General features: G+C 39.0%; 1 pseudogene; it reads left to right on the forward strand.

Moving 5' to 3' along the window:
* The first annotated feature begins 10,372 nt into the window (after window positions 1-10,372).
* LOC137766729 (S-phase kinase-associated protein 2 pseudogene) lies at window positions 10,373-11,717 on the forward strand (annotated as a pseudogene).
* Window positions 11,718-13,803: the final 2,086 nt, after the last annotated feature.

Consider the following 13,803-nt stretch of genomic DNA (forward strand, 5'->3'; position numbering starts at 1 on the left):
ATATATTTTTTCAAGGTTATCAGGTACTAGTCAGCAGCCCCTAGAACAATTGAACAAACCTATTAGTATGATAGGAAAGCTAGTTTTTGCCTCTTTTAGTAAACAAACTTATTTAGAAACTCAAGTTTATGATAAGATATAGAATAAGAACAGATTAACTTAAAAATCTTGGTAACTGGTATATAAATATTCACTAATCATCTGACCTTTCTGAATGAAGAGTCATAGTCTTTCCACTGATTCACCTTTTCAAAAACACGTATCAAGAACTTATCCTCTCAAAGTCCCTGTTAAAAAATTCTGTCCACTGGCAGTAACTTAATTTTAATCAAAGACCTGGGGACTTACACTAATTTTTTTTCCATAATAGCATAAACAGGGACACACCTGCTCACTCACCTGGCCCTCCGCTTCCTCTCCTGTGAGCTGGGGATAATTGCCTGCCCCTCCCTTTCAGAGGGCCTTGTGATGATCCAAAATGCCATGACATATGAACTTGAGCCATGGCTATCTCCTGGCCTGGCTATGACCTTGCCCTATGTTAGGAGTGGGGAGAACACTCTGGCACAAGGCAGGCCCTCGGTGGGAAAGACAGGACAGTTCTGTGGGCAGTCAGAATTCCAGAAAGCCATTCTCTTGACTCCCAGAACAAAGCCACTAAGCAGCCCTTGGCAGATTCCTACTCCAGACCCACATTCCTCTCTCCCTACCATGGCCTGATCCCTTCTCTCCACTCCCTTATCCTTGGTCCACTGTGGCTGAAACCCTCCAAAAAGCCCTCTCCCCTACTGAGTGCTCCTCACTGTCAGAGCCCTTCCACCATTCCTCGCCAGTCCTGCTGTTCTCAGCTGTCTTCAACGAGAATTAACCAAACCACCAGCCCTGCCTCTTGAGTCCCAGGTGTGTGAGCTCAGTGCCCACATTTTGGAGCCTTTTAGCCCTTAGAATTGGGGTACTGCTCTCTGGTGTGTCCCCAGTGTTACCCTCACCACTTACATCTGTGGGGAGCTGGGAGCCAGTGCCAACATGTGATTTGTTTCCATAGTTCAGAACCTGAGAGCCTGCAAGCCCGGAGAAACTCCAGGTAGAAGATTTATTTCTCTGCACCTCTTTCACAGCCTTTACAACTCTGACCAATGAAATCCATCCAGGGCCACTGAGGTTATTTTCAAACTGAAGACACAGGGACCCAGAAAATGTTTTAGAAATGAAAAATAAAAAGGCAAATGGATAAAGTGGAGGAGAAATAGGTGGACACCAGATGGATCACAGTAACAGTGGATGTGAGAACTGGAGATCCGGCTTACCAAAAGATGGAAAAGAAACCACAATGAGAACAGCACAGTGGGTTGGGAGTTTCAATGAGGGAAGCCAAGCTAACACAGTCCTCCTGCCTGCAGGACAGCTTGGGGCCACACTGAAAGCTGGACACCAACAGCCATGCTGTCAGGTTTAAAGGCTGACTGTGGGGACTGAAAACGTTTTTATTGAGATCAGAAAGAAAACACTGGAAAGGACCCTAGCTTCGGGGAAACCTACAGCTGCTATGGTTAATTTCATTAAGTCATCCTAAGCAGTACACACAGTTCTTATGTATGGCTGGTGGACTCAAAGGTGACTAACTGCACGCTCCCATAAGAATCCCATCCTGATTGAAGGAAGTCATTGATAGGTTGGAGACAAGTTGTCACAGTGCAGAAAAGAGATACAGCATGATCTTTTTCTCCATCAAGTCTTCTTTTCTGGACAAGGAAGGATCAGAGAAACCATCTGAGGAATAGGAGCTACATGCAGGGAACAGGTAACCTAAAATGTAATGAAAGCAGCATCAGGAGGCAAAGGTCTTCCCTGTGCTGGGGCAAACAAGCAGGATGTTCATGCTTCCCAGAGACCGGGTCCTTTGTAGAGCAGGAACCAGCAGGGCAAGGCAGAAGCATGAGCCTGAACACAAAGCCAAGCTGGCATGTGGCAAGGACTTGGTGCTCTAACTGCTTGGGCAACAAATATACAGCCCTCCTCACCAGGCCCACAGGATATTATCACTCTTCCCATTCTCACTGGCCCATAGAACTTTCTCACTTTACCTTATCTTTGGGGCAGTGGCTCTCGACCTGTGTCACCATATGCCAATAGATACTGTCAGTTATCAGGTAAGTAGAAAGCATTTTGCTACTAATATTAAAGTACCTAAGTGTGTGTATTTTCTAAATATAAATTGAACGAGACCAAGGTGATTTCCACAATAATATCACTTTCAGTCTTTTGCTCTATTAGTCAGGTCTTATTGATTGGAAAAGACAAAAATTAACACAAACTAGCTTAGGTTGAAAGGGAGATTTGTTGGAAGGTTACTGAATATTCCAGTTACTATTGCCATGTAACACATTATCCCCAAAGTTAGTGACTTAAAACAACCATTTTATCATGTTTATGAATTGTATGGATCAAGACTTTGGACGGGGAACAGTGAGGATGGCTCTGCTCCGTGATGTCTGGGGCTTCAGCTGGGAAGACTCTATGGCTGGGAGTGACTCAGTGGTTGGTGGCTGGAGTTATCTGGAGCTTTCTTCACTCACATGCTTGGGTGGCTGATGTTAGCTGTCATCTGGGACCTCAGCTGGGGCCAACAACCTGACCTTCTACACACAGCCTCTCCATATGGCCTGAGCTGCCTCATAGCATGGCAGTCTCAAGGAAATGGGGCTTCTTACATGGCAGCTCAAAGTTGCAGGTCTCCGGTGCAAATTTTCCAGCTAACAACATTGAAATGTATCACCTTTTATGACCTGCTGTCAGAAGACACATTATGTCTCATCTGCTGTATTCTACTGGTTACAAGCAAGTCACAGGCACACTCAGATTCAAGGGAAGGGGAAATATATCCTACTTCTCAGTAGGAAGAGTATCAAAATAATTTGTAGTCATGTTTTTAAACCACCACACTGAGCTATCTTGTGTAACTGTGAGAAGTAGGGACTCAAACAATGCCAGGACTCTCCGCTTCTCTTTGCATGATGAATTCTTTGGTTTTCTTCTCTCTTACTGCAGACTGGCTTCATCCAGGGAGCAGAGAGGGGAACATCTAGAGCCACATACCACAGGCATGACCCCTGGAGGCCCCTCTTTATATTTTCAAGCCGTTCCCAGAGGGTAGATAACCACTGAGAGATAAGCAGCATCTGCAACATTTGTGATCCAGTACATGCTCCTAAGTACAAGAGCAATGGTGGACTGACTGCCAGCTACTATGGAATTACCCTTATACTATAGTCTACCTTATATATGTCCAGGTAATATGCCAATGGTGGGAAAATAAAAGGAGAGAAGTTGAAAGCCCTGATTCTTGGCACTAATTGAATTTTACCCTAAAATGTAATTGTGTATATGTTATTTCCTTCTCTAAACTTTGAGTGTCTTGAGGAGTGTATGGCACTAGAGTTTAATATACACTTGATTGAATGAATAAATAAATAAATATTCTAAGTGAATATAAATTAATTACAATTTAACATGATAGAAAACCTCAAGTTATACAGACAATAAATATGTTCAGAATTAGATAAAAAGATATCAGTGTATACCTAAATATTTAGTATATTTCTTTAATATTATTTAAAATGGTATTTTCTTTAATAATTAAAAAATTTTAATGACTAATTTGTGGTTAATATACTTATTTAAGTTCACTTTTAATATAAAATACATGCAACTTGGTTGCAAGTCATTACAGTGCCTGGCTTTATCTCCTATCAGAAGAGAAGGTAAATCCGCTGGAGAATTATAACATCAACATACGTTCATCAGAATATTCTAATCTAGTAATGAAAATTAAATAGAAACTACTTGTAAAATCAGAATATATAATATCTCAAAATGAGTAACACATTAGATGGACTTACCAAAGCTTAAACACAGCAGAAGAGTGTATTACTGAACTAGAAGATAAAGTAGTAGAAAATAAGACTCAGACTTGAAGAGAAAGAAAGAAAACTGACTTAAAAAAATGAAATACAGATCAATAGAAAATCTGTAAGTACATAAATGAAAAAATCAGGAAAATACAGAAAAGATCATTAGAGAAATGGTGAGAATGTTCCACATACATGCAAACGGAGGGGAAAGAAGAGAGAGGATGGGACAGAGCAATATGAGAAGAAATAATGACCAAAATGTTTCCATAGTAATGAAAGACAATTCACAGATTCTAAACACTCTACTAATTCTTAACAGGAAAAAGTCAAAGAAAAGTACACATAGGCCCATCATAGTAAGACTGCTGAAAGAGAGAGAGAGAGAATATCTTAAGAATGGCCTGATCCATGAGCATGATATATCTTTCCATTTATTTGTGTTATCTTCAATTTCTTTCATCAGTGTCTTATCATTTTCAGAGCACATGCTCTTTGTTAAAATGTCCATACTACCCAAAGCAATCTATAGATTCAGTGCAATCCTTATCAAAATATCAACGGCATTTTACACGGAACTAGAACAAATAATTCTAAAATTTGTACGGAACCACAGAAGACCCCAAATAGCCGAAGAAATTTTGAGAAAGAAGAAAAAAGCTGGAGGCGTCAAGCTTCCCTGATTTCAAACTATGCTACAAACCTATAGTAATCAAAGCAGTATGGTACTGGCACAAAAGCAGACACCTAGATCAATGGAAGATAATAGAGAGCCTAGAAATAAACCCATTCTTATATGACCAATTAATCTATGACAAAAAAAAAGGAAAAGAAAATGAAATGTGGAAAGGACAGTATCTTCAATAAATAGTGTTGGAAAAACTGGACAGCTACATGCAAAAAAAAATGAAACTAGACCACTTTCTTATACCATATACAAAAATAAACTCAAATGGATTAAAGGCAAATGTAAGACCTGAAACTATAAAACTCCTAGGAGAAAACATAGGCAGTGAGCTCTTTGACATCAGTCTTAACAGTATTTTTTTGGATCAGTCTGCTCAGGCAAGAAAAACAAAAGCAAAAATAAACAAATGAGACTACATCAAACTAAAAAGCTTTTGCACAGCAAAGGAAACCATCAACAGAACAAAAAGGCAACCTACTGAAATAGGAGAAGATATTTGCAAATATGCAATATTTGGGATATTGGGCAATATGCCCAATAAGAGGTTAATATACAAAATATACCAAGAATTCACACAACTCAATATAAAAAAGCCAATCTTATTTTAAAATGGACAGAGGACCTGAATAGACATTTTTCCAAAGAAGACATATGGATGTCCAATGGGCACATGAAAAGATGCTCAACATCATTAATCATCAGATAAATGCAAATCAAAACCACAATGGAAAAAAAAAAAACCCACAATGATGAATGGCTATTATCAAAAAGAAAATAAATAACATGTGTTAGTGAGGATGTGAAAAAAAGGGAAACCTCCCCTACACTGTTGGTGGGAATGTAAACTGGTACAGCCATTATGGGAAACAGAATGGAGGTTCCTCAGAAAATTAAAAATATAACTATCATATGATCCAGCAATTCCTCTTCTGGCTATTTATCCAAAGAACATTAAAACACTAATTTGAAAAGATATACACACCCCAATGTTCATGGTAGCATTATTTACAATATCTACTTAGGAAGCAACCTAAATGTCCATTGATAGATAAACAGATAAAAAAATAAAATGGATATTTATATTATGTATTATATATATAATATATATATTCAATGGAATATTACTCAACTACAAAAATAATGAAATCTTACCATTTACGACAATATGGATAGATCTAGAGGGTATTATGCTAAGTGAAATAAGTCAGAGAAAGACAAATATCATAGGATTTCACTTATATATGCAATCTAAACACAAAACAAATGAACAAACATAACAAAATAGAAACAGACTCATAGATACAGAGAACAAACTGGTGGTTGCTGAGGTCGGGAGTGGGAATCAGGGGAGATGGGAATGGGTGAAATAGGTGAAGAGAATTAAGAAGTACAAACTTCCAGTTACAAAATAAATAAATCACAGGAATGAACTGTACAGCATAGGGAATATAGTCAATAATATTGTAATAAATTTGCATGGTGACAAATGGTAACTAGACTTAGCATGGTGATCATCTCATAAAGTATAAAAATATCAAGTCACTATGTTGTACACCTGAACCTAATATAATATTGTAAGTCAATTATCCTACAACCAAAAATAAATAAATAAAGAATGGCCTGAAAAAAAGGCACATTACCTTCAAAAGAGTAACATTAAGATGGACATTTGATTTTGTAACAGAAATGATAAAAGCTAGAAGAACAATGGAATGATTTTCAGTTATACTAGGAAAAAAATTTTTTAAAGTGAATAAGTAATGGCCAACCTGGCATTCTAAACCTTGAGAAAATTTCCCTGCAAAATTAATATTAAAAAAAATGCTTTAGCACAAACCAAAAGTAAGAAAAATCATGGTTATCAAATCTGCATAAAAGAAATTTAAAAAATACTTCTTCTACAAGAGTCAGCAGTGGGGAAAAAAAATGACCCTGGATTACAAAAGCAAAGTATAGACCTCTCTGGAAGAACACATTTTTAACACAGGTAGCAATGTTGGAGTCCCACATATAAAATGTTGCCAAATATGAGTTCATATGAGGAAATAAGCCACAATTTGAAATAATCAGAAATAAAAAGCAGTAGAATTAGACAAGCTATTAATATAGATAACTAAGAACTGTGGGCTATAGGCTTATAGAATAAGCATGTATAAAATAAAGAAATAAAAGCTGAAACTTTTAAGAAGAGATAAAAAAACAAGACAGTATAAAATACTAAATTTTTTAAAGAATTAAAAGGAAATTTTGGAAATGAAAAATATCACTTTATCTAAAATTTTAAGCATGTATTAAACAACATATTAGACATAGAGAGGATGAGAGAACTGAAAGTTAAATCTAAAGAAATTACCCAGAAACTACCACAGAGGAATTGACAAGTGAAAATATTAGAAGTGAAGTTAAGAGAAATGGGGGATAGAATGAGAAGATTTAGCATAGCTCCAAGGATATCATACATGAGAAGAAAGAGAATGGGGGAAGGCAATACTCAAAAAGATAATGGCTTAAAAACTTCTAGAACTGATGAAAGACATTAAACCTCAGATTCAGAAAGCATATGAAAGACATTAACACTCAGATTCAGGAAGCATAATTTATTTCAAGCAAAATAAATAAAGATGAATCAACAAGCAGATTTATCAAAGGGAAACTGTAGAAAAAGGGGGAAAAATATCCCAAAACAAAAAGAGAAAGAAGATAAGTTACCTCCAGAAGCAAGCAAAAATGTACTGACAAGTATCAGCAGCAGAAGTCAGAGACAATAGAATAGTATTTTCAAAGTTCTAGAGGAAAATAACTGTCAGTCTAAAATTTTGGATCATGTTAAAGTTTGTTAATGCTCTTCAGCCAAAGACTCAAAGAATATACCTTGAGTAGTAGAATAAGTTGGGTTTATTACTTGCTGTGGCAAGAGGGGGACCATGGTGTATCTCAGTAAGAGGGTGCTAGGCATGATCTATTATAACATCTGGGCTATGACTGGGTAATCTTGGGGAGGGTCTAAGGAATCAGAGGACTCTTTTTGGATGAGGGTGTTATCAGCAAGTGAGAGCAATTCTATGATTGTGTATCTCAATAATTAACAGGAGGGAGGACTAGATTGAGGATAAGCTGTAATTGGTTAAAAGTTGCAGTCACTCTTTTAGCAAGAGAGGGAGACGTTTGGGGTTTTGTGAGCTGTACAGTGACCTTGTCTGAGTGGAGTATCTGTGAGACTGTTTATGTTCAACAAGAGAACAGCATGGCTTAGCTGTAAGCATCAGATTCATCTATAATAATATTGAGACCTAACTGTGAAGTTAGATCAGTCCCAGATGTTGAGAGCTGCCTTTTTTATCCTTAACGTCTATTCACAAATGAGGATGAAATAAATAAGAATGAATTAGAGAGTTTGACACTCACAGTCCCTCACTGAAGGTAATTCTAAAGGGTATAACTTCAGGTAGTAGGAAATTGAACCCAGAAGGAATGGGATATGAGAAAGAATAGTGAACAAAGGAATTGGTAAACATGGCTATCAATCGAACCTCACATTAACAGTATGAAACGATAATAACAATAGTGATAGGAGAGGTTAAAAAATAAGGTTGGACCACAATTCTGAACAATATGTAAGATCAGAGGGGAAAGATTAGGCCAAGCATTCTATGACTCCTGCATTAAGGAAGAGGTAGCAATTCTGATTAACCATAAGGCTTTGTTAAGGCAAGGATGCATGTTAAAATTTAAGAGTAACTCCTAAAAAAATAGAAATAGGCCATATAAATTTGGTGGGGAAAGGAATGAAAAAATTCATTAGGAAGGAAAGGGGAAAAATGATGCCAAGAAATATCATGATAAATGGAATATAAAAATGAATCCAAACATATCGGTAAGGACTACAGATGTCATCAGATTAAATTTATCAGTTAAAGGGCAAAATTTACCAAAGTGGATTTTTTTAGTGAGCTCTGTGCCTTTGCAACTGGCACACGAAACATAAGGACAAGAAGGTTGAAAGTTTTTAAAAGGATAGAAAATGAGCAAATATCATACTAGTAAAAGGAAGCTGATTTCTGTAATTAACCATCAGTCTCAGATCCTCTCTCTCTCTCATCACTGCCTACTGCTCCATTTTTTTGTTTTTTAATTCAAAGCAATTCTTTCTACCCATCATAACATGTCCCCAAATGGCCTTTCCAGCCATTTTTACAATATGAACTTTCAATTCCAGATACAACCACTAACAGATTCCCAGTCTCTTAAAAAAGAAAATCTTATTGATTGGAGTGAGGAAGGTTTAAGGCATTAGAAATAACTCTTAGAAGAGAGTAGAAGGGTGGTTGCCCGGGGCTGGGGAGGGAGGAAACGGGGAGGTGATGGTCAAAAGGTAAAAAATGTCAGGTACCTGAGATGAGTAAATTCTAGAGATCCTCATGACAAGGTGCCTGTGGTTCATAAAGCCATGTTATATACTTAGAGCTTGGCTAAGAGGGTAGATCTCCCATTAAGTGTTCTTATCACAATAATAGAGAGGATGGAGAAAACTTGGACCTGATGGATGTATTTATGCCATAGACTGGTGATGGCTTCACAGATGTATACTTATCTCCAAAGTCATTGGGTTGTATACATTAAATATGTACAGCTCTTTCTACGTCAAAAAAAGAAAAGAAATATGGCAAGGCTCTGAAGAACTGGAGAAGTACTTGCCGATCCCGATTGCAATCATTACTTTAAGTTAGTTACTTTGTTTGATGTTCAGAACAATGCCATTAAGTCATCAAGAAAAGCTTAAATGATGTTTATAAAAAACTGTTCATTAACACATTGTGTCAATTCAGTTCCTCCATGAAGCAGACACCAAGATGTAATTACACATGTAAAAGATTCACTAGGAGAAATACCTGTGAAGGATAAAAGGAAGAAGGAGCAGAAGAAGGCAGAGAGAAGTTTAGACCAGGGGTCCCCAACCCCTGGGCCACGGACTGGTACCAGACGGTGACCTGTTAAGAACCGGGCTGCACAGCAGGAAGTAAGCAGCAGGTGAGCGAGTGAAGCTTCATCTGTATTTACAGCTGCTCCCCATCACTCGCATTACTGCCTGAGCTCCGCCTCCTGTCAGATCAGCGGTGGCATTAGATTCTTATACGAGTACAAACCCTACTGTGAACTGCTCATGCGAGGGATCTAGTTTGCGTGCTCCTTATGAGAATCTAATGCCTGATGATCTGAGGTGGAGCTGAGGTGGTGATGCTAGTGCTGGGGAGCGGCTGAAAATACAGATTATCATTAGAGAGAGGTGTGATTGCACAGAGACCATAATAAATCAATTGCTTGCGGACTCATATCAAAATCCTATCAGTGAGAGTCAAGTGACAATTAAGCTGCATCTGATGGCAGGTTTTATAGTGGCAAGTGAGTTGATGTACTTCAATTGTACAGCTGCATCTGATGGCAGTCTTCAAGTCAGAATCCAACACTTATTTTAGTCTGCGCATGACTTGCCCATTATTTTATTTACCACTTCCATCCTCCCCTCTTTCCCGCACTGCGCGCTTGTCTCAGTCGCAGTTTTGGTAAGCCCACAAGCTAACCGTAACCAAAATGAGTAAAAAACAAATGTCACTGGAGAGTTTCTTTGAAAAGGGGGAAAGACCCAATGATGAGACAGCAGAAGACTCTAAGACTGCCAACAAAAAGAAAGCTGCGTTTAAAAGAAAATACCGGATAGAGTTCGCGGGTCTAGCTGCTGGGGGCAGGAGCCGCACGCAGTGCGCCGCCGCGCGCCAAAGCGGGAATCCGGGAGGCGGGCACCTCTGCAACTAATGCACGCATTTAAAACTCCCGAACCTGCGGACGCCATGCACAGGAAACACCTCCAGGAGATTCCCGACCAGAGTAGCAACGTTACCACCAGCTTCACGTGGGGATGGGATTCTAGCAAGACTTCTGAACTGCTTTCAGGCATGGGGGTCTCCGCCCTGGAGAAGGAGGAGGTGGACAGTGAGAACATCCCCCAGGAACTGCTTTCAAACCTGGGCCACCCGCAGAGCCCCCCACAAAAACGGCTGAAGAGCAAAGGGAATGACAAGGACTTTGTGATTGTCCACAGACCTAAGCTAAATCGAGAGAACTTTCCAGGTGTTTCATGGGACTCCCTTCCAGACGAGCTGCTCTTAGGAATCTTCTCCTGTCTGTGCCTCCCTGAACTTCTGAAAGTCTCCAGTGTTTGTAAGAGATGGCATCATCTAGCATTTGACGAGTCTCTTTGGCAGACCTTAGACCTCACGGGCAGAAACCTCCACCCAGATGTGGTTGGTCGGCTGCTGTCTCGAGGGGTGGTTGCCTTCCGCTGCCCACGATCGTTTATGGACCAACCGTTTGTTGAACGTTTCGGCCCTTTCCGTGTACAGCACATGGACCTGTCGAACTCGGTGATCGATGTGTCTACCCTCCATGGCCTTCTGTCTCATTGCTCCAAGTTGCAGAATCTCAGCCTAGAAGGCCTGCGGCTTTCGGATCCCATTGTCAATAATCTTGCTCAGAACACAAATTTAGTGCGATTAAACCTTTCTGGGTGTTCTGGATTCTCTGAATCTGCCCTGAAGACTTTGCTGAGCAGCTGTTGCAGATTGGATGAACTGAACCTCTCCTGGTGCTATGAATTCACTGAAAAGCATGTGCAGGTGGCTGTCGCACACGTATCAGAGACTGTCACCCAGCTGAATCTCAGCGGGTACCGAAAGAATCTGCAGAGATCGGATGTCTCTACCTTAGTTGGAAGATGTCCCAGTCTTGTCCACCTAGACTTAAGCGATAGTGTCATGCTGAAAAGTGACTGCTTTCCGGAATTTTTCCAGCTCAACTACCTCCAACACCTATCACTCAGTCGGTGCTATGACATAATACCTGAAACTTTACTTGAACCTGGAGAAATTCCCACACTAAAAACACTACAAGTCTTTGGAATCGTGCCAGACAGTACCCTTCAACTATTAAAGGAAGCCCTTCCTCATCTACAAATTAATTGTTCCCCTTTCACCACCATCGCCAGGCCAACCACTGGCAACAAAAAGAACCAGGAGATATGGGGCATCAGATGCCAACTGACACTGCAGAAGCCCAGTTGTCTATGAAGTATCTATTGCAGGATGGTGTCTCCTCTTTTCTTTGAACAGGGAAAGTAGGCAGGAAGCCCAATTGTGGAGAGCTCAGCTATTTTTATTCTTGGTTTTCTCTTGCCTTCATTCTACAAGTATATTAGAGAACCGTTGGAGAGAGAAAACTATGAAGTGTTGCTTTTGAAAAATGACTATGAAAGCTTTTATCACTGCTATATCCTTAAGAGCCTAAGCTGTATGCCTTTTGAAATTTTAGGAGAGTGAGCCTATAATTTCAAGATACCCTAAAGAGCAAAATTTGAGCCACCTCTTCCAAGTGCCCTTCTTATTAAATCTATTTAGAATCAAGCTTAAAAATCACCACCAGCAAATCATTTTCATAGCCTATATGGCAACTGAACTTTCTTCTATTTAATTTTTCAGTACTGCTTTATAAGACGTAGGTTGCAAAAAATAATAAGCTATTTGTAGTGTAAGCTGAACAGAATGAGAATCATAGATTTGTGGCAGTCTGCTGAGGATAGAAAGAAAAATACACATTTCAACTTGGCCTTTAGATTTGCAATTAGGTATATGGAAACAAATAGCCCCGGGTCATTCACCTTAAAACCTAAATAAAAAAACAACCGGCCAACCAGAAGTATAGAATTGGTTAGAATTTACAGGCTCGAGAGGCAATTTTCTATGACAGGTTAACCTGGGGGATCCTCTAATGCACATTAATGAAGTCTCCTTTATGTACTGTGTTCCCAGCATTCTAAATTAGCTGAGGAAATTTAATTGTGGACTTCTGACTTTATGATCAAATTATGTTAACATAGGTTCTTTAGCTTTAAAGTGACTTGCTTTGTTTTAGAAAGGTGGTAGGAACCAGTCAGTCTCTAATTCTTAAAATGGATGGAATGCTGAACTGAGGTTACCTGTTGTTTTCCTTTATCACTGAGGTTCTTGAAGTTATTTTTGTATTACTCTGGAATCAAGTATTTTAAATTATCCTTTTTTTGTTTTAAATGGCCTCCCACAATGATTGAAACAACCCATTTTATAAGGTTACTGGACCTAGAGTTCCCTAAGAAGAACCTTGTTCCTTTCAATCAGAAATACACAGTAGAAGCACGTGTATGTTCCACGCAGTTTCAGAGCAGTTAGCACAGCTGGCACCTGCATAAAAGTTAAGGCTCAGGTGCTGAACCTTTTGATGGCATCAGTGATTTTTTTTTTTTTAATGATACATGGAAGCAAAAGGATTAAATTCTACTTTAAAAAACACAAAACACTAATTTCTTATTTAAATTGATGACCTCCCCATATGTTCAAAATGGAACAAAAAGCCCAAACTCATCATTTCTATTAAAATTGCTTTTTCTAAATCAGATTTTTCAAATGTTAGAAACAATGGTATGAAGTGCCCTTATCTGCTCAGACCTAAGGAAGAACATTTTAAAGTAGTGTTATACAGGAAATGATTAGGTTTCAATTCCATAGTAGTTGAAAAGTGCTAAATACTACTTGAAATTATTGTTTACAGATTAGTGACAAGGGCTGGAGGTAGGATCCGGTTGGCCTCTGACTTCCGGATGCCCTCAAACATACAGTACTTCCAAACTCAAGTCCAGCCGTAAGCTACTTTGCTAACATGTCAGAGTAATCTGTATTTTTGTATGGGATTTCTACTTTTATAGACTTGTTTTAAAATAAAACACATTTTTATAAAAATGAAAAAAAAAAAAAAAAAAAAGAAAATACCAAGACTCCTACTTAAATTACAGGTTCATCGCAACAGGTGATTCACATTCTCCAAACCTGCTTTGTATAATATGTGGCAACTGGCTGCCGAACAAAGCCATGAAACCTTCAAAACTGCTTTGCCACATCATCATTCTAGTGGCTAACCGCATCGCTAAGGCTAAGAAGCACTTTACTATTGGTGAAGAGTTGGTCCTGCCTGCTGCTAAGGACGTTTGTGGTGAACTTTTAAGAGTGGCTGCAGTTCAAAAGGTGGCACTTGTTCCTCTTTCGGCTAGCACCGTAGACGAGTTGATGAAATAGCAGAGGATATTGAGGTACAATTGTTAGAGAGGATTAATGAGTCACCATGGTA

Source organism: Eschrichtius robustus, chromosome 6, assembly GCF_028021215.1.
Source record: "Eschrichtius robustus isolate mEscRob2 chromosome 6, mEscRob2.pri, whole genome shotgun sequence".
In the NCBI taxonomy this organism is placed as follows: Eukaryota; Metazoa; Chordata; class Mammalia; order Artiodactyla; family Eschrichtiidae; genus Eschrichtius; species Eschrichtius robustus.